The sequence below is a fragment of the Lactuca saligna genome, chromosome 4, assembly GCF_052625555.1.
Source record: "Lactuca saligna cultivar CGN05327 chromosome 4, ASM5262555v1, whole genome shotgun sequence".
NCBI classification, from domain to species: Eukaryota; Viridiplantae; Streptophyta; class Magnoliopsida; order Asterales; family Asteraceae; genus Lactuca; species Lactuca saligna.
The window spans coordinates 241,599,697-241,622,962 of NC_136420.1; positions in this window are offsets into that span (position 1 = coordinate 241,599,697).

Here is a 23,266-nt window from a genome sequence, read left to right on the forward strand (position 1 = left end):
TGAGAGAAAATGAGGAGTGTGGTTGTTTGTTCCAGCTCAAAAACGTGGGAGTGAGTGAAATTTGAGTGTAAGGGAACATTGAAGTGACATAGGTAAGGTGGGGAGGTATGGCTGGTCATAGAGTGGGTGTGGGGTGGTTGCTTGTGTCATAAGTTAAGGCAAAGTCAACACTCTACCTTAAATAAATCCCCCATTAAATCTTTATTATTTAATTAATGATTTTCATCAAAATATGTTTAAATTATGAATATTTAGAGTTTATTATGTTAAAATATAGTTTCAGGAGAAAATCCCGCTTTAAAATCATGAAAAACGGGCTTAAAATGTCAAAAATATCAAAAATGGGCTGAAAATGACAAAAATGCGAGACCTGGCCGAGGTTCGGCCCTCTTATGCTGAACCGAGAGAGAGAGGGAGGCGGAACCGAGAGAAGAAGAAGAGAGAAGGGAAGGAGCCGAGAGGAGAGGAGAAGGAGGGAAGAACCGAGAGGTGGGAGGGGACAGAGGAGCGCGCGAGGCAGAGAGTGAGAAGAGAGCAGAGAGTGAGAAGCGGAGCAGAGAGGCGGAGTCGGACCGAGAGGGAGGATAGCGGACAGAGAGTGAGAAGCGAACAGGGAGCGAACAGAGAGGCGGAGGCGGACCGAGAGGGACCGACCGCTCGGTTGTGAACAGTACTCTCGGTTCCTGCTTCTTGCTCTCGGTTTCGGTTCCTCCTGGGCGAGTTCGGTCTCGGTTCTCTTAGCCGCCAGAGGCTCGGCCTCTGTTCTCTTAGCCACCAGAGGCTCGGTCTCTGGTCCTAAGAAGCCTCTCATTTCGGTTTCGGTTCCTAAAGCCTATTTTTCTCGTTTTCGCCCCGTTTTAAGCCGTTTTTGACCCGGTTAAGGGCCGGAATGACCCGAATGATTCCAAAAAAGTTACGGGAAACTTTTGAGAGAGATTTGGGAGAGATTTCTCACACTTGGAGAGATTTGGGAGAGATTTGACATTCTTGGAGAGATTTCTCATACAAAGAGATATTTGCGAGAGTTTTCACATACTTGGAGGGATTTGGGAGAGATTTGACATTCTTGGAGAGATTTCTCATACAGAGAGATATTTGAGAGAGATTTCACATACGTGGAGAGATTTGGGAGAGATTTAACATTCTTGGAGAGATTTCTCATATAGAGAGATATTCGAGAGAGTTTTCACATACTTGGAGGGATTTGGGAGAGATTTAACATTCTTGGAGAGATTTCTCATATAGAGAGATATTTGAGAGAGATTTCACCTACTTAGAGAGATTTGGGAGAGATTTGACATTCTTGGAGAGATTTCTCATACAGAGAGATATTTGAGAGAGATTTCACATACTTGGAGAGATTTAGGAGAGATTTGACATAGACAGAGATAGAGTGAAAACGATTGAGAGAGGATCCATGTGGGACAGTTGTGAGTGTCCGGCACCGCAATGCATGGTTCGTAAACCCTGTTAAGCCTTGTTTAAGGATCTTACACATTCCCGATGAGTATGCAACATGGTTTTCATCAGTTTAATTCACTGATTAGTACTAAGGCTTAGGAAAATTTTTAACACAAAACTTTTCTCTAGTGATGTTTTCCCATTAATATAGAAAGTTATACAATACGAACATAACACCAACCCTAATACACAAGGTTTAATAGAGTTGACCGGCTTGACTTGATGGCTTGACTTGACTCAAGATTGACGATTGTCACACCACACAACACTTCCCAAGGCTAAATCATCAAGTAGTAATGCTTGGAATAGCTTAGAAGACTTCAAATCTACAAATGGTCAAAAGGTTATGAGTTTACGACCGTAAACTCAAAGGGTGTTGATCTTTAGGGAGTAAACTCATTTTAGGAGTGTTCCTTGAACCCCAAACACACTAGCTTTTCCTACAACACTTAGATGAACTTCTTAACACTTATAACACTAATACAAAGTGTTTGTCATGTCCTAGAGTGTCTTGACTTGTTTGTTAGTTGTTTAAAGACAAATTTTTTATATACATATGTCCTCATATGTAATTAGGATCTTTGTTTGTGTCTAAGTCTTCACTTGACACCAAGCACTTATCCGACAGTTCCTTCTGATCCACTTGCAACAGGTGAGTTCATACCCCTTAATCAATGTTTTAAATGTTTTATGGGGGGGATACAATTAGAATCATGGTAGTTATTATATCAATCACATGTGATTAATAAGCAACATTCAAATGATTTACTACACATTAGCTATTTTTCCAAACAGTTGTTATTCAAAGGATTTTCATATATGTTTTATATCTTTAAAACTCCTGATTTAATTGTTCATTATACACTGTATGTTTCATTTCAAACTCATTTACAATTGTGTTTCAAACAAATGTTTCTTTGTATTTAAAACTGTTTTGTTAGATAAATACTTCAAACCCGTTTTATAGATTGACATCAAGTCGATCTTTTCTTAGATAGTAATCCTATTCAAAAGGTTTTACAAAACTTATTTTATGATTTTATATTGTCAGTTGCATGCCTATATATGTATGGTTATATAAGAAATGTTTAAAGCACTTAGGAAGGCTATTCACCCTATTTCCTTTTCGCGCTTGAGATGTGGTCTGGTGGGATATCAGGTATCTGTCCAAAGGTCCTTTAAATATTAGTTATATATTATGTGTACATACATAGTCATAAAGGTTCTTCCAGTTCATTCAGTACCTTTGGGTAGCAAGGGTATACATCCATATTCATACGTACCAGTTACATTACTAGTAAGCTACCATATGGGTAGTTTAGGAAGATACTAGAACTATTACTAGAACGCGATATGATACAACGAGTCAGTTCATTCATGAGTCTATACATGCTAGATAGAGAGAACACACATTACAATACATGCTAGATAAAGAGAACATAGATTACAACAAGTACACATAGTACATTAGTATACATGCTAGATAGAGAGAACATACATTACAACTAGTACAAACAGTACATTACTATACATGCTAGATAGAGAGAACATAAATTACAGCTAGCACACGCAGAACATTTTAGTACATATAGGCTAGACATAGAAAGATTACACTTTCAGTTAGCACATTCATTACATATGCGTTTATGCAGTTATGTGAACCATTGGGCGGGTCATGGCACTTCCTGCCATGACCGCTCTTGTATTCCTAATCTCCTTAATTGGGGAGCGTATGAGTTTGCGTATAGATCTATACTAGATTGACTATCCTACACCTTGTTGCTCGCTACAGTGGGACTTGGAAGTGTACGAGTGCCAAATGTTATTTCTTACGACGTCTTGCATCGTCGTTTTTCTAGAGTCGGTAGCAGGATACAGGTCGATCACATGTTATATTGGATAGCTTTTTGTGTTTTAAGGTAGTTAGTACAGTGGTAGTCACTTATTACAAATGCTACAGTACTTTCAAGATTTCAATAGACTTAAGGTAGTTAGTACGGTTGTAGTTAATTGATACTACCCCATAGTACTATATCATTTTCCCATTACATTCACTTCGTGAACATTCACACGATGCACGGTAATGTCGAACTATATTTTTGGTTAATGGTAGTCAGATTTGGGAAAATAAACACTCTTAAAAAAGACACACACATGGATACTAGATGCCTTGGTAAAAGGATACAGTTATTAGGAAACATAGGGTTTTCTAGGATGTTCATTTACATACAAATACTTACAGTTCATTTACATACAAATAATTACAGTTCATTCGTAGAAATACTTACATTTCAAATACATACAAATTAAGACACTAAAATGCTTATGATCTCACCAGCTTTAAAGCTGATACTCTCTTTCAAAATAACTTGTATCCTCAGGTCAACCATAGACAGGTACCGATGCAAGGTTTAGAGAAGATGGTGCTCGTTCAAGACTCATCTTTCATTTTTATTTATACTTTCGTGTCTTATAATTTGACAGAACACACTTGTATTAAAATTATATTATTAATGCAATGGATGATGTTGTTGCTTGTTTACTACTTTTCATTGTTGTGATACTGTACATGTGTGACAACCTGAAATTTCCATTCTAATCAAACCATTTCAATCCAATAGAATTAGAGCAGTTACAGTGAAAATTCAGACTTAGAATATAAGTTTGGCAGTTTCAGGGTTTTACACCTAAAGAGATATTAGGAGAGTGGTTGCACTAGGATTTTGTCCAGCGCTATAATTCCATTACCCTAGATCATTAGAATCCATTCGGAGAATAGAAATATTTTCTGCCAAAAATCTCAGGACTATAAATAGAATTCTGAACCAAATTGGTTCATTAGTTGAATTCCATTTAGAGAAAATCCGATTTCTCTCTCACGGATCTTCGGGTTTTCATCCCAGATTGTGAGTCTACTTCCCTAGATGTGTTTTAATACTTGTTATATGCTTAATAACATTATTTACATGTCCAAAACACAAGATCCGGGAGCTTACGGCCCAAGAACGTTCTTGGGGTGTAAACTCCAAAACAAGGCCTAAAGGCCATCTAGTCCCAATTCCTTGTTAGGTATCTAGCTTAGGATGATATGTATGAACATATGAGACTAGAAATCAATCAAAACCATTTAGTTTTAGGAGTTTACGGCCAAGGAACATCTCTTGGGCCGTAAACTCCAAGTGAAGACACAAATGAGTGCCTAATGTTTCCTTAGCCTTAAAACAAAAACCTAGAAGCCTTAAACTCATGATTTATGCAAACAAAACCATTATAAATCATGGCTAGAAGGGAGTTTACGGCCAAGAAGCTCCCTAGGCCGTAAACTCCATGTTTAGGTGCCAAAATGCCTTAAAACTTTCCCTATGGCTTGGACTCTATTTTAGGGAAATACCCTAATGTGTTTAGGACCTAGGAAACATAAGAAAAGCACAAGTATTGAAGAGTTTACGGCCAAGAGTGGTTCTTGGGCCGTAAACTCCCATAAAGGGGTTAAAGGACACCCTAAACACTTCCTTAGGCCATGAGACAATTTGGGCATGTACCTAGATGAGTTATGGACTAGCTAAAACATTTAGAACCCCATGTGTGAGGGAGTTTATGAGCCAAAGGGTTCCAAGGCCGTAAACTCCATAAAATGGTACCATTTAGTGCCATAAACTCTTCCAAAGCCAAGTACAAAAGCCTAGAATTGTTCCTAGTTATTATAAAGACTTGAAAGCACCATAATCACCCTCCCAAGGGAGTTTACGGCCGTAAACTACAAGGGAAAAGGGGTCTTTGGGCCGTAAACTCCCCAAAGGAGTCAATATGGTGCCCAAACACTTGTATAAGCCTTGGATAAATTCCCACTAGAGTTGTAGTAATTGTAAGCACCATTTCAAGCCTTGGTTGGGAGTTTACGGCCAGGAGCTTACTCCCCTGGGCCGTAAACTCCAATGAATATGGTCTTTTGACCTTAAACTTCCATTAGGGGCATTACACTCCTTGTTGCAACCCTTTAGCCTCCTAGCACTTGACCAAAGGTGTTTTCTTCGCGTTTTAATGGTTATACTTGTATAATTAATGTTTTAATCAATAATTATTTATATACATATGTCTTCATATGTAATTAGGATCATTTTGTGTGTCTAAGTCTTCACTTGACACTAAGCACTTGTCCGATCCTTCCGTACGATAGCACTCCGTTCAATTCCAGTCACTTACTGCAGGTGAGTTCATACCCCTTAACTAATGTTTTAAACTATTTTTAAATGTTTTATGGGGGGGGATACAAGTAGAATCATGCTACTTATTATGTCAATCACAAGTGATTAGTAAGTAGAATTATATACTTATTACATCAATCACATGTGATTAACATACAACATTCAAATGATTTGGCTACTCATTAGCCGTTTTACCGAACAGTTTCCTTCAAATGATTTTTATAAGCATTTTATATGTTTTAAACTCCTTATTACACTGTACATCTTACTCCGTACATTACCTTTCAAACTTATTTACAACTGTGTTTCAAACAAATGTTTCCTTATACTTAAACTGTTTTATTAAACTTATGCCTTCAAATTATTTTATAGATTGTCATCAAGTCGATCTTTTCTTAAAATAATATTTATGTTTCAAATGTCTTACAAAATTTATTTATGCTTTTATATTATAAATTGCATGCCTCTATATGTATAGTTATATAAGAAATGTTTAAAAGACTTAGGAAGGCTATGCACCCTATTTCCTTTTCGCGCCTTGAGATGTGGTCTGGTGGGATATCGAGTATTCGTCCGAAAGTCGTCTAAATATTAGTTATATATCATGTGTACATATATAGTCATAAAAGGTCCTTCCAGTTCAACATATGCCCTTGGGCAGCAGGGGTATACATCCATGTCCATACTTAGCAGATAGATTACTAGTAAACTACCATATGAGTAGTTTAGGAAGATACTAGAACAATTACTAGAACGCGATGTCATACAAATGAGTCAGTTCATTCATGAGTCAATACCTTCTAGAACATTACAGTACATATACATGATTACTTTTACATGATTACACTTACATGAGTACATTTACATAAGTACATATACATGATTACTTTTACATGATTACACTTACATGAGTACATTTACATAAGTACATATACATGATTACTTTTACATGATTACACTTACATGAGCACATTTACATAAGTACATATACATGATTACTTTTACATGATCACACTTATAGGAGCACTGTTACATAGATATATCAGGAGGATTCCTATTACATTTTATATGTATCGACTCTGTTATCAAAATCCTCATTCTTATCTTTACTTTGTGATTCAATCACATAATCGACGAGATAGATTGGATTTAATATCCTAGTACCAAAGGATACGTTGCGGGATTGACCATTCCTAGAATCTCTGTTAGCTACAGAGGTAAAAGCACATCTACGGATGTCAACGGTTGGTACCATTACATGTGTACTTTAAGGGACTAACTATTCCTATACCCAGCTGTTAGCAACATAGGTAAAAGTACATCTACGGATGTCTTAAAGTTAACAATGTTAGTTACCCTAGTACCAAAGGGTAATATTCAGGTTAGTTGTATTATTACCTTTATTTTGTGACTCATTCACATAACCAATCAGGTGAATTATATTTAAGTATCCTAGTACCAAAGGATATAATTTCTTATAATGATAATAATAGTAACGTAGTTAGGACTTGGTTGAAGACTACAATCAGAACAGTTAGGTCTTGGTAGAAGACTACGATCAGAACAGTTAGGTCTTGATAGAAGATTACTTTGAGAACAGTCAAGTCTTGGTAGAAGACTCCTTTTGTTACTTATAGGAATCATAGGGATTTCCAGGGTTTTTCAAACATTTACAGTTGTTCTACAAACATTTTCATACTTATACAAGTTTTCTTTCAAAACAATGTCAAGTCTTAAAAATTATAAGTTTTACAAATTAAGACACATTAATACTTATGATCTCACCAGCTTCAAAGCTGATACTCGCTTTCAAATTACTTGTATCCTCAGGTCATCATAGACAGGTACCGATGCAAGGAGAAAGGAAGATGGAGCTTGTTCAAGACTTATCTTTCATTTTGATTTATGCTTTAGTGTTTATCAAAATTTGACAGAACACATTTGTATAATAATTATATTATTAATGCAATGGATGATGTTGTTGCTTGTTTACTACTTTACATTGTTGTTGATATTATACATGACATCCTCCGCCCCAGAACGTTTCCGCCGTTCCTGGTTTTGGGGTGTGTCAGATTGGTATCAGAGCATTGTTTATAGTGAATTAAGTATATCAACCCATAAAAGATATACTAACTATAAATACATAAGGGATTAAAAATACTCTGACCAAGAGTTTATACTTTAAATAGTAAAATATTTAAGTAAGTATACGTGCTGCATTCATACTAAAATCAGTGTCACTAGGACAGTACAAAAAGAATTACGATTGTTGGGCAACACAAGTGGGCTTAGAGACATATGGTCAAAACTGGGAAGATATAGCCTGATCACCTATATTATCCGAGGGTTGACTAGCATGTGCCTAAGTTTAAGTGTGTGGTTGCAACAATGCTAAAATCTTACCAACCCTACCACAATGAGAACAATAGAACATAACATTAAAATTTAAAATAGTATAGGAGTATTTGGTGTTACTAGAAGTACTTTATACTTGAGAATTTAAAACGGGATCTTCATTACTAAGTTGATAGTTGCTAAGTGGATACACTAAGGCTGTATGTAATTAGGATGTTATAGACTTAGAATCCGTGATAATTTTGCCTTACCCCTATTCTGTGTGAATTTGGAATTAAGGTCACTTATTCGAAGGTCTATCCTCTTTAGATTACACATAGCTGGTATGCACTTCACAAATAGAAATGTAACTAATGAAGGTTTTCTAAATGATTATCTAGATAGTTCGTCTAATAATTATTCTCTTACCCTAAATTCTCGCATAGAAAACATAACTGGACTCCATCCCCTCGGCAACCAGTATCTTCCAAATGAAGTCATAGCTGGTTGGTTGGAGAATAACCAGAGAATGATCATCCTTTTCCCCTTGAATGATCACCATGATGAAGACCTTTCGTATGATGCTAACTCCGAACCAGAGGTTGAAAACCTACCTCGAGCAGCTCCCTTACCAATTCCTAACCCTCGTCCGGCTTTTCGTGGCCCGACCCTGTGTGAGTGGAATGCTTGGAAACATGGAGCCAAGGACAAGATCAGTCTATGCCATTTGATGGCGACCGAAGCTTTTACGACTTGAGCAATGGGGGCTCAGCAAATACAGTCTTGCAAATCTTGGTCCGCAGAATGGCCCGAAATGAGATTCAAGGCAGGACAGCCCTACATCAGATTACAGAAGTAGTCGCCTATGCTAGAATGCGTACCCTCCGCACCATTCATCTAGAAGATGCACACGAGAGATCAGAGAGAAACCATGAAACCCTGCTGCAAGCACTGGCCGAATCACGAGCCGAAGTCATAGAGCTCCGGGTACGCCAGATGGTGTGCGAAAGACACCTACTTGACATGGAACGTCAATTGGTTGAACTACGAGTTCACCATAGGGATGACCGTCGCCAGTAGTAGACGCTTTACTTTATTTCCCTTATAAAAAGGAATCGTGTTTTTATGTCTATGCCGGATGTGGCATTTTCTATGAAATTATCTTGTTCCGTAAGTACTTTAGCTAGGTCTTTATGCTGTTAGGAACTATCTTCTACGGATATGATGTAAGACCATTACAAAGTCATTTTCCAGAATCTTTACATCGTGAATATCAAAGATATTGATAGCTGGCTAACTTCTGTGTCATTCTTCATTCAAGTACTCTTATCATACTTTCATTGGAGTCTATCTGAAACATGCTTTAGTCAAGTCATTGGACTATAGCGATTTATCTCCGGAGACATTTCCATGTCTCTTTCAGTGGTTGGATCTTGTTATTCACCAACCCACGATACCTCAACTCAAACAACAAACTTATTGAGACCATTCTACGAACTTATTTCCGCCCATTACTAGGATTGCATCATAAGGATGTAGGTCAAACCTTCATAAACACACTTCTACTCAGTACTAGGACTACATCGTGGAGATGTAGGTCAAACCTTCGCGATCATACTTCCATTTCCGTGTTAGGACTGCATCATAGGGATGTAGGTTAAACTTTCGAGAACATAGTCGTACTCTTTACATGAACAATCTAAGTACATCAGGGTCAACCAGAATTGCTCACAAATTCCTTATTTTCTTATTACAAAATTATGTCGTCATCCAAAAACGATCAGCCGAGCACCGAAATCCCTATCCTCCATATCGACGCCGCTACATTACAAGCTGCAGTAGCACCTACTGTGACAACATTCCTTACAAACAACAACTCAGGCAACACCAATAAGATTGAAGAAGGAGTTGAGAGTTTATATGGTAGTACCAAACCGGGAAACTAACGAACAGTAACCGTCACTGACTCGCAAAGCCGAAAGACAAAGAACAAGAAACGAAAGCGTCAAGCCCAGAAAGAACGCAAGAAATCCCATATGCTAACTATGAAACCGCAACAAGTGGAAACCCCTGCCATCCCAGTGATGAGCAGGCCATACGAGGGAAAACTCCCAAAGTGTGATACTTGTGGTTTCCATCATCATGGGACTTGCCATGAGATGCAATGTTGCAATTGCATGAACATAGGGAACCATGCCCGTGACTGTGTAGCATGGAAACGACCCATCACTCAAGCCCCTTTCATCAGGACTAACCCTACACACAAGATGAGTTATAACGCAGAACGATTTAAGAAACAATTTTCAAGGTGGAGTGACGAGGAAGGCACTCGTGTCCACATAACTCTGGCTAAACACCGAAATCCCGTTGCAAAAGCTAGCACTACCCGGGCATGCCACCAATGCGGGGAAGTAGGGCACTTCAAGAAAGATTGCCCGATAGCAAAGAACTCTGGTGAAGATGGGAGAATTCTCAGGATCACAGCTGCAGGAGAGCCTGCTCTGGAACCACGTTAGATGCAATTAAGGCGTTTCGTTGTAACAGACTTATAAATTATCTAGAACTAGTGCAACTAGAGTCTTACCTTTTGCGAGACCCTGTCTGTATAGGAATTCTCGTGCTGCGTATACTTGTCTTTTGTAGTATATCTTATTCGCAGCATTAGTCTTGTGGTAAATCTAAAGTACTGTAACTCTGTTCATGGTTGCACGGTTGTGTTTTGTCTGTAAACGTCTTATGTTCAAATCTAATGCCTTTAAATTTAAGTATGATTCCAACATTATCATACGACTCGATTAAATTTGATCCTCACGAAAACAACTTCCTGCATACATCTCGTTCTTCTAGATCATTTTTCCCAGCAAATCCATCATATCAGAAATCTCCGAAGTACTCATGCCAGGAGTGCCTCTTAGTTATTTTCTTCCCGAAGAAATCCCTGAAGTACCACTCGTGCGGTATGTCAAGTTCAATCCAGGAATTCATATGGATGATTTATCACTAAGGAAGGTATACGTAAGAGTTATATATAATCAAGCTTCTACAGGTTTAGAATTGATGATTCCGCTTTAACTTCTTTTTCCCCAATGGGATGTGAGCTTAAAGATGAATCAATTATTCGACTACCTTTTCAACCTTAGTTATATATGACTCGTATACACGAAATGGTGATTGTGAACCAAGTATGAATTGTAATATGAACTTCAAGACGGAGAACTGCTTAAGCCTACGAGTAATCGCATTGTCATGCGAACAAACTTAGAACCCAGTACGACTCCCGTAAACAGATCACCCTATAGTTTGAACACCCACGGAGATACAAGAACAGTTCGAACAACTTAGCGAACTACACAAAAATAGAATAAGAAGACTAGGTTTCTCACCCTAGAGAACCCCAGTCATATTCTTCCAAAAATCGATGGATCGCATTGTATGTACCTCGGTTATCGAGGACTCCGTCGAGAATTTTCATTAGAAATCGTTATCTCTGCCTCGCATAGATGAAATGGTTGAGCAAACACAAGGAAGTAATTTCTTTCAAAAATGGATCTAAGATCCGAATATCACTAGTTCGAGTGTTAGGGAAGGATGTATGGAAGACTATCTTCCGAACTCGATGCGGACACTTCGACACCATAGTGATACCCTTAAGATAGGACCAATACGCCTATAGTTTTCATGAGCTAAACGAATAGGGTACGTCTTTCTTACTTTGATCAGTTCGTCATCTCCCCCATGTAAGGACTTACTTATCTACCCCCGTAGTAAGAAGAAAACCCATGGCAACATTCCTACAAAGGAACTTTTAGCAAAGTTCTCTAGGCATGAGTTTTGAAATTGAAGAGTCAAATTTCTAGGACACACTGTTAGTAATATGGGAAATTTTGAGTACTCTTTCAATTTGTCAAAATCGTTTAGCATTTATCGACATCAGTAACGCCGACAGTCTTTCGCCAAATTCTAGGTCTTACCGACCTACCGCCTTATTTCATTTAGAACTCCTCGCAAGCTACAGAAACTCATACGACTTTGACCCAGCAAGGGGTGGACTTTGACTGGGAAGTTACACAAGAAAAGGAACCTTTGAGATTCCAAGTGAGTGAGCAAGTTCCTTAGGATAACTCACTTTAGGAATGGCTTAATACGCTTCGTAAAGCGTGGAAAGCTAAATCCAAGTTAGACAGGACCTTCGAGATTCTTATCAGAATCGGTCCTGTGCCTCACACAAACTAGACCTACTCTGCGAACTCAGTAATGTACATTCTACCCTTCGCATCTCGATCGTGAAACCATACCTTCCGTTTGGACTCTTGCAAGTCCACTCGCCGAGATCCTCACCTTCGTACTAGAACCGTAATGACCCTCGACCGAGAGGTCAAGCGAACGAAGCAACGCCATCACCAGTTAGTGAAGGTTCGTTGGAATACCAACCGAGAGCCCGATTTCACTTAAGTGCGCTAGAACAAAACGAATAGGAAGTTTTCTCCTCACGACTCGATCATTCGTGCATACTTCCTTGCCTAAATTCTAATTTTGGGACGAAATTCCCTTTAACAGGGGGATGATGTGACAACCTGAAATTTCCATTCTAATCAAACCATTTCAATCCAATAGAATTAGAGCAGTTACAGTGAAAATTCAGACTTAGAATATAAGTTTGGCAGTTTCAGGGTTTTACACCTAAAGAGATATTAGGAGAGTGGTGGCACTAGGATTTTGTGCAACACTTTAATTCCATTACCCTAGATCATTAGAATCCATTCGGAGAATAGAAATATTTTCTGCCAAAAATCTCAGGACTATAAATAGAATTCTGAACCAAATTGGTTCATTAGTTGAATTCCATTTAGCGAAAATCCAATTTCTCTCTCACGGATCTTCGGGTTTTCATCCCAGATTGTGAGTCTACTTCTCTAGATGTGTTTTAATACTTGTTATATGCTTAATAACATTATTTACATGTCCAAAACACAAGATCCGGGAGCTTACGGCCCAAGAACGTTCTTGGGGTGTAAACTCCAAAACAAGGCCTAAAGGCCATCTAGTCCCAATTCCTTGTTAGGTATCTAGCTTAGGATGATATGTATGAACATATGAGACTAGAAATCAATCAAAACCATTTAGTTTTAGGAGCTTACAGCCAAGGAACATCTCTTGGGCCGTAAACTGCAAGTGAAGACACAAATGAGTGCCTAATGTTTCCTTAGCCTTAAAACAAAAAACTAGAAGCCTTAAACTCATGATTTATGCCAGCAAAACCATTAGAAATCATGGCTCGAAGGGAGTTTACGGCCAAGACGCTCCCTAGGCCGTAAACTCCATGTTTAGGTGCCAAAATGCCTTAAAACTTTCCCTAAGGCTTGGACTCTATTTTAGGCATATACCCTAATGTGTTTAGGACCTAGGAAACATAAGAAAAGCACAAGTATTGAAGAGTTTACGGCCAAGAGTGGTTCTTGGGCCGTAAACTCCCATAAAGGGGTCAAAGGACACCCTAAACACTTCCTTAGGCCATGAGACAATTTGGATATGTACCTAGATGAGTTATGGACTAGCTAACACATTTAGAACCCCATGTGTGAGGGAGTTTACGGCCCAAAGGGTTCCAAGGCCGTAAACTCCATAAAATGGTACCATTTAGTGCCATAAACTCTTCCAAAGCCAAGTACAAAAGCCTAGAATTATTCCTAGTTATTATATAGACTTGAAAGCACCATAATCACCCTCCCACGGGAGTTTATGGCCGTAAACTCCAAGGGAAAAGGGGTCTTTGGGCCGTAAACTCCCCAAAGGAGTCAATATGGTGCCAAAACACTTGTATAAGCCTTGAATAAATTCCCACTAGAGTTGTAGTAATTGTAAGCACCATTTCAAGCCTTGGTTGGGAGTTTACGGCCAGGAGCTTACTCCCCTGGGCCGTAAACTCCAATGAATATGGTCTTTTGACCTTAAACTTCCATTAGGGGCATTACACTCCTTGTTGCAACCCTTTAGCCTCCTAGCACTTGACCAAAGGTGTTTTCTTCGCGTTTAAATGGTTATACTTGTATAATTAGTGTTTTAATCACTAATTATTTATATACATATGTCTTCATATGTAATTAGGATCATTGTGTGTGTCTAAGTCTTCAGTTGACACCAAGCACTTGTCCGATCCTTCCGTATGATAGCAGTCCGTTCAATTCCAGTCACTTACTGCATGTGAGTTCATACCCCTTAACTAACGTTTTAAACTATTTTTAAATGTTTTATGGGGGGGGGATACAAGTAGAATCATGCTACTTATTATGTCAATCACAAGTGATTAGTAAGTACAATTATATACTTATAACATCAATCACATGTGATTAACATACAACATTCAAATGATTTGGCTACTCATTAGCCGTTTTACCGAACAGTTTCCTTCAAATGATTTTTATAAACATTTTATACGTTTTAAACTCCTAATTACACTGTACATCTTACTCCGTACATTACCTTTCAAACTTATTTACAACTGTGTTTCAAAAAAATATTTCCTTATACTTAAACTGTTTTATTAAACTTATGCCTTCAAATTGTTTTATAGATTGACATCAAGTCGATCTTTTCTTAAAATAATATTTATGTTTCAAATGTCTTACAAAATTTATTTATGCTTTTATATTATAAATTGCATGCCTCTATATGTATAGTTATATAAGAAATGTTTAAAAGACTTAGGAAGGCTATCCACCCTATTTCCTTTTCGCGCCTTGAGATGTGGTCTGGTGGGATATCGGGTATTCGTCCGATAGTTGTCTAAATATTAGTTATATATCATGTGTACATATATAGTCATAAAAGGTCCTTCCAGTTCAACATATGCCCTTGGGCAGCAACGATATAAATCCATGTCCATACTTACCAGATAGATTACTAGTAAACTACCATATGAGTAGTTCAGGAAGATACTAGAACAATTACTAGAACGCGATGTCATACAAATGAGTCAGTTCATTCGTGAGTAAATACCTTTTAGAACATTACAGTACATATACATGATTGCTTTTACATGATTACACTTACATGAGTACATTTACATAAGTACATATACATGATTACTTTTACATGATTACACTTACATGAGTACATTTACATAAGTACATATACATGATTACTTTTACATGTTTACACTTACATGAGCACATTTACATAAGTACATATACATGATTACTTTTACATGATCACACTTATAGGAGCACTGTTACATAGATATATCAGGAGGATTCCTATTACATTTTATATGTATCGACTCTGTTATCAAAATCCTCATTCTTATCTTTACTTTGTGATTCAATCACATAATCGATGAGATAGATTGGATTTAATATCCTAGTACCAATGGATACGTTGCGGGATTGACCATTCCTAGAATCTCTGTTAGCTATAGAGGTAAAAGCACATCTACGGATGTCAACGGTTGGTACCATTACAAGTGTACTTTAAGGGACTAACTATTCATATACCCAACTGTTAGCAACAGAGGTAAAAGCACGTCTACGGATGTCTTAAAGTTAACAATGTTAGTTACCCTAGTACCAAAGGGTAATATTCAGGTTAGTTGTATTATTACCTTTATTTTGTGACTCATTCACATAACCAATCAGATGAATTATATTTAAGTATCCTAGAACCAAAGGATATAATTTATTATAATGATAATAATAGTAACATAGTTAGGTCTTGGATGAAGATTACAATCAGAACAATTAGGTCTTGGTAGAAGACTACGATCAGAACAGTTAGGTCTTGATAGAAGATTACTTTGAGAACAGTCAAGTCTTGGTAGAAGACTCATTTTGTTACTAATAGGAATCATAGGGATTTCCAGGGTTTTTCAAACATTTACAGTTGTTCTACAAACATTTTCATACTTATACGAGTTTTCTTTCAAAACAATGTCAAGTCTTAAAAATTATAAGTTTTACAAATTAAGACACATTAATACTTATGATCTCACCAGCTTCAAAGCTGATACTTGCTTTCAAATTACTTGTATCCTCAGGTCATCATAGACAGGTACCGATGCAAGGAGAAAGGAAGATGGAGCTTGTTCAAGACTTATCTTTCAGTTTGATTTATGCTTTAGTGTTTATCAAAATTTGACAGAACACATTTGTATAATAATTATATTATTAATGCAATGGATGATGTTGTTGCTTGTTTACTACTTTACATTGTTGTTGATATTATACATGACATCCTCCGCCCCAGAACGTTTCCGCCGTTCCTGGTTTTGGGGTGTGACAACATGACATCCTCCTCCCCAGAACGTTTCCGTCGTTCTTGGTTTTGGGGTGTGACAGATTGGTATCAGAGCATTGTTTATAGTGAATTAAGTATATCATGCCATAATAGATATACAGACTATAAATAGAATGGGATTAAAAATAATCTGACCAAGAGTTTATACTTTAAATAATAAAATATTTAATTAGGTATACGTGCTGCATTCATACTAATATCAGTGTCACTAGGACAGTACAAAAGAATTACGATTGTTGGGCAACACAGGTGGACTTAGAGACATATGGTCAAAACTGGGAAGATATAGCCTGATCACCTATATTATCCGAGGGTTGACTAGCATGTGCCTAAGTGTAGTTGTGTCGTGGAAACAAGTCTAATATCTTACCAACAATACCACAATGAGAACAGTAGAACATAACATTAAACTTAAAATACTATAGGGGTATTTGGTGTTACTATAAGTACTTTATGCTTGCGAACTAAAACGGGATCTTCATTACTAAGTTGATGGTTGCTAAGTGGATACACTAAAGTTATATGTAACTAGGATGTTATAGACTTAGAATCTGTGAAAATTTTACTTTACCCTTATTCTGTGTGAATTTGGAGTTAAGGTCACTTATTCGAAGGCCTATCCTATTTTGATTACATATCACTGGTATGCACTTCACAAATAGTGATGTAACTCATGAAGATTTTCTAAATAATTATCTAGATAATTCATCTAATAATTATTTTCTTACCCTAATTCTCGCATAGATAACATGGTTGGACTCCATCCCTATGACAACCGATACCTTCCGAACGAAGTCATTGCTGGATGGTTTGAAGAAGAACCAGATAATGATCATTCTATCCATGTGAATGATCACTATGATGAAGACCTTTTAGATGGTGCTAACTCCGAACCTGAGGTTGAGAACCTAACCCATGCAGCTCCCGTTCCAATTCCTAACCCTCGTCTGGCTTTTCATTGCCCGACGCCTCCATGGGTCGAATGTTTGGAAGCATGGAGCGAAGATCAAGATCAACCCATACCATTTAATGGTGACCAAAGCTTTTATGACCTGAGCAATGGGGGCTCAACATACAGAATCTTGCAAATCTTGGTCCGTAGAGTGGCCCGAAATGAGATCCAAGGCAGGACAACCCTACATCAGATCACAGAAGTTGTCGCTGATGCGAGAATGCATACCCTCCGCACCATTCGTCTAGAAGATGCTCGTGAGAGATCTGAGAGAAACCATGAAACCCTACTGCAAGCACTGGATGAATCACGAGCTGAAGTCTTAGAGCTCCGAGTATGCCAGAGGGTGTACGAAAGACACCTACTTGATGTAGAACGTCAACTGGCTGAACTGAGAGTTCACCAGAGGGATGACCGTCGCCAGTAGTAGATGTTGTACCTTATTTTTTCCTTGATAAAAGGAATCGTTTTTCTGTCTTTGCCCGATGTGGGATTTTCTATGAAACTATCTTGTACTACAAGTACTTTTTGTTAAGTCTTTATGTTGTCAAGGTGTCACACCCCGAAAATAAAAGGCGGAAACATTTCCGGGGTGGACTACCACGTTGTGTATCAAATCCCATGTACATAGTAATCATAGTAAACAACCATTACATTACATATATATGAAGGTTTACATTTTTTTCAAAAGTAAAGTTATACAAGATATACATATGCATCATATTAACAAAAGTGGAGGCGAGTCTTCCACGCACTCCGTCTTCATCAAAAAGAGATCACCGGGTACCTGTCTAACTTGGACCTGAGAATACAAGCCGTTTGAAAATCAGCAAAAAGCTGGTGAGTTCATAAGTGGTTTTGTTTTATGAAAATGTATCGATTTCCTTTAGTTTCCGAAAAGGTTTGTTATCCAAGAAAATCCCATATTTTCTTATGTGAAGTTGGTTTAGTTATCATTTGTTACCAATTAGATTACGTGTTGTGTTTTACCCTAGGAAAATCCCATATTTTCCTAATTGTAAGATCAGTTGGATATCACAAAGTATAGTTTGATACACAAAACTATATGATGAAAATCTTGGATCACTATCCCGAAAGAAATATAAGATAGTTTGACACATATGAAAGTATAGATTTAAGATCATGGGATTACCATCCCGGACTAGACATGAGATAATTTGATATATATGGAAATATAGACTGAAAACCATGGGATCACTATCCCGGACAAGATATAGATTTAGACCATGGGATTATCATCCCGTACTTAATATAGACTGAGTTCTTGGGATTACTATCCCATAATAGATTTAGTTAAAGACCATGGGAAAAAGCATCCCACACAAGTTATAGGTATAAAACCATGGGCTCACTATCCCGGACTAGATATAAAATAGTTTGATAATACCATGGGATCACTATCCCGAAAGAGATATAGAAACAAAAACCAAAACTGTGAATAAACTAATGTTAATACATGTTGTGAGTCGGGTAACCATGCTAATACGACAACGAGACCTCCTTGACGTTTGTCAGACGTCGAAACGATATCCAGAAATTTGTCACCCCAGGCGTGCCCGCCTAACTGTAGCTAGCAGTTAAGGTGTGGGATTGTCAGTCCCGAATAGATCTATTCACAAATTCCGCGCTCTCCCTCCAGGAGACTCTGGTTACACTTCCGGGGAGGATTTACTGATCATCCATAAAGGGTAGTGACTATCTCACAAACTAGTACTAAACTATTCACAAAGTTTCCATACGATATCGACATACAGAAGATTATGAAACATAGTACAATGAATATAGATACATATAATGAAATTATCTGACAATACATTCAAATGATACAGAGATAAACTGAATCAGACATAGTTTATCTAATAACTTTATATAGACATCAGTATATGATAGAAAGAACAGTAAAGACCCCAAATTATTCCCATAATACTTTGATTAGTTTGGTTATTTCCTTAACTAAAATTCATTTAGTTGTAATTGATAAATCATTCCTTATGCTCAACATAATACATAAGGATTAAAAGAGTTTATAAGTTTGTCAGATATTGTTTAAAACATATCAATGTTATGATTTGAAAACAATTATAGTTTGCTTGTATTCCCCCCCCTGAAAACATTGAAAACAGTGAAAAAGCCGTAGGGGTATGAACTCACCAGACGAGAAATGTGACGATTTGGATGCTAAGAGTTGATCCGGGGCTTGTAAACACATGAGGTTCCTAATTATGATGTAAAGATACACATTTGTATCTAATTAGGACTTAGATTGATTGTTGGATAGGGACAATTGTTTCTAGTCGCGAAAACACTCCGATACGAGTGTTTGGAGGGACCCGGGTGGTGTTTAAGGACATGTAATGATTCGAGGGACTTAGGAAATGAGTTTACTCCCCATGAATAAACTTATACAAGACTTTTTGGTCCAACACACCCATTCCCCATGAGTTTACGGCCGTAAACTCATGGTGGGGTGGTTTATGGTGCAAATTTGGGTCATAAATGGATATGGACACTTGGAAATGCTTAGAATAATTTTACTTAAGGCTTGGATTGAATTAAAAACACCATTTGCAACACTTAAGGGAGTTTACGGCCTAGGCATCGGATCTTTTGTCACACCCCAAAACCGGAACGGCGGAAACGTTCTGGGGTGGATGACGTCATGTCAAGTATCACAACACATGCATTATAGTAATCAAAGTACAACAAAACATTGCATTAAAAGTAATAGTTCTACAAGGTTACATTACAACAATTTAAAGTAATACAAGTAATAGAATAAATACAGCATGGTACAAAGCTATCTTCATCAACAGCTCCGGGGATGTACCTGTCTAATGCTAACCTGAGAATACAAGTTATTTGAAAAGCGAGTATCAGCATTTTTACAAATGCTGGTGAGTTCATAAGCATTTAGTGACATTTCATTCAAATAACTTAATACAGTGATAGTTTAAGAGATTTCAGTGTATTAGAGTTCCTTCCAGAAAATCCTATATTTTCTTTAATAAAAGCAGCCTTCTACCAAGACTGGTCAGTGCAATGTGGTAAGAAGAAGTTTCCCTTAATTGCTAATAATATCAAAATACTGAATTTGATTATTAAAGAAAGCAGAGGCATCAGGGAATAACATATGCCTCAGCAGTGAGGACTGCTGACTAAGGCAAAAGGGTTATAGACTCCAGGAAAGTATCGAACTAACGACACGCCTGGTTTAGTCTAACAAATGGAGAAACAGACCCCCGAAGGTACCAAATGAAAGGTACAACTGGTAAGGTCTAAAATAGTGAACACAGACCGAAGATGATACCAAATGGAAGGTACATCTTGCAAGGTCAAATAGTGATAACAGACCCCAGACGGTATCAAATGAAAGATACATCTTGTAAGGTCAAACAGAGATAACAGACCCCAGACGGTATCAAATGAAAGGTACATCTTGTAAGGTCAAACAGAGATAACAGACCCCAGACGGTATCAAATGAAAGATACATCTTGTAAGGTCAAACAGAGATAATAGACCCCAGACGGTATCAAATGAAGATACATCTAGCAAGGTCAAAATAGTGTGACTCTGAAAAAGGTGACATCAGCATACAGTGTAAATCGCTGACGAAATACTGTTACCTTAAAGCCATGAATTATAAGGCAACCCAGGATACTTGTAACCATACTGACTAGAGTACTAGACGCCCTACAAGCATCTATATAATGTGACATTTGTCACCCCTTGGCTTGGTAGGCCGTGGACTGTAGCTAGCAGTCAGGGTGCGGGGTTGTCAATCCCGTATAGGCCTATACACACAATGTCCGCTCTCCCTACAGGAGACTCTGGTTACCAACTAGACGACGGAGAAGGCCGCGTCCCGAAGATGCATCCCAAATAGAGGATAGTGTGTTACTAAGAGGGAGTGGGTTTCTAATGTAAGTGTAGACTAGAGGTAGAGACTCTTAACAGACTGAAGAAAACTCGCATGTCTATGCTCGTATACATAATATATAACTAATGAATCGAACGACCTTCAGATGGACATCCGATCCCACCAGACCACATCTCAACGAAGAAAAGGAAATAGGGTGGACAAGCCTTCCTAAGTCCTTCAATCATTATTTATATGCATCTATACAAGCATAAACATACATCTAACTACGCTTGACTGTGTATTATACAGTGAAGTATGAGTGTACAGTGGAACATCTGAGTCGTGAAGTATAAGTGTACAGTGGAACATCTGAGTCGTGAAGTATAAGAGTACAGTGGAACATCTGAGTCGTGAAGTATAAGAGTACAGTGGAACATCTGAGTCGTGAACTATAAGAGTACAGTGGAACATCTGAGTCGTGAAGTATACGTGTATAATGTGGGATAATCGAACCATGAAGAATAAGCATACCAAGTATAAGTGTATTACGAAGCAGAGACGACAATAAGTGATGTAAGAACGTCTATCAAGTATAAGTGGAGTAAAGTCGTTATCCAGTATAAGTGAAGGAGAAATCGTATCACTAAGTAAGAGTGTGAATAAGTATAAGCATCATCAAGTATAAGCAACTATAGGTATAAGTGAAAGTGTTACCGAATCAGAGTATAAAATAAGTATAAGTGAAGCAGCAGTGTTTAACAAGTAAAAGTATACGTCAAAAAGGGAAATCTTTAATGAAAAGCCTTTATGTACAAAGAAAATCACAAATTGTATTCCTTTGTAAAATACGTTTAAAACCTTAGAGGATCTTTCATAAACCAATTTAGGATGAATTTGAATAAATCAGTATAAGTAAAAGTTATGAAACAGGTAAAAGTCATTTTAGTGTCCCACTCGGTAAAACAGTGTAAAAGTGGTAAAATCTTGTGCATGCGGGTTATCAATCATATGCGATTGACATGATAACTGGCATGTTTAACTTGTATTCCCCCCCCCCCTATAAAACATTTAAAAGCATTTAAAAGGTTCATTAAGGGGTATGAACTCACCTGGTGTAAGTAGGTCCGACGAAAGTGTCGATTGGGCGTTCGGGGTCACGCAAGGACTTGAACACACACAAGGACCTATTTTAACATATGATAACATATGTTCACATACAATTAGCATATAATATACTAATTAAACAATTATACACACTCAAAGGAGTGGAAAACACTTTTGGTTGAGTGTTTGGGGTCCCGGTTAACGTTTACGGGTGCTAAGGGTCTCTTATTAGTTGTGGGACTTTGCTATACTCACATATCAAGTGTGTAAATGGATTTAAAACACCAACATGGACCAAACAAGGAGTTTACGACCCAACCTAAGGGAGTTTACGGCCGTAAACTCCCAAGGTTCTATTCTTGGGTGTTTGATGCTTCTAGCTTGTTCATTGAATTATTCTAAGCATTTTTCCTAAAGGGCATGAGTGGATTTGAGGCCTCTAAGGGTACTAAACAAGAGTTTACGGCCTAGGAACTCTCCCAAGGGAGTTTACGGCCGTAAACTCTCAACCTTTGAGTTTAGTGAAGTTTTAAGCCCCTATTGCCTTCCTAGAATTTTCTTATGAAGTTTGATGCTATTTTGGGTGATTAAAACCAACATTTGAGGGGGTTTTGGGGAGTTTACGGCCTACACACTTGCTTGGGCCGTAAACTCCAAATCAAGCCTCATTTCATTGTGTTTAAGTCCTTAAATCCTTCCTAGCATTTTATAGAAATAGTCTAAGGCCATTTGGGGGACAAAAACCAACATTTTGCGCATGTTTGGGGAGTTTACGTCCTAAGCATGTGCTTGGGCCGTAAACTCATTTTTATCCTTCATTTTGATGTGTTTTAGCGATCTAAACCCAAAATACCAAGTCCCTAAATTATGTATGAAGCCTAAGGGTGGTTTGGGAGTGTTTTTGGGGCCTTTTAACATGATTTTGAGGTGTTTACGGCCTAAGCTTGTGCTTGGGCCGTAAACTCTCTTTTGTCCCCTAAATCATTGTGTTTTGATGTTTAAACACTCCTAGGCAATCCCCTTAATTTATTTCCAAG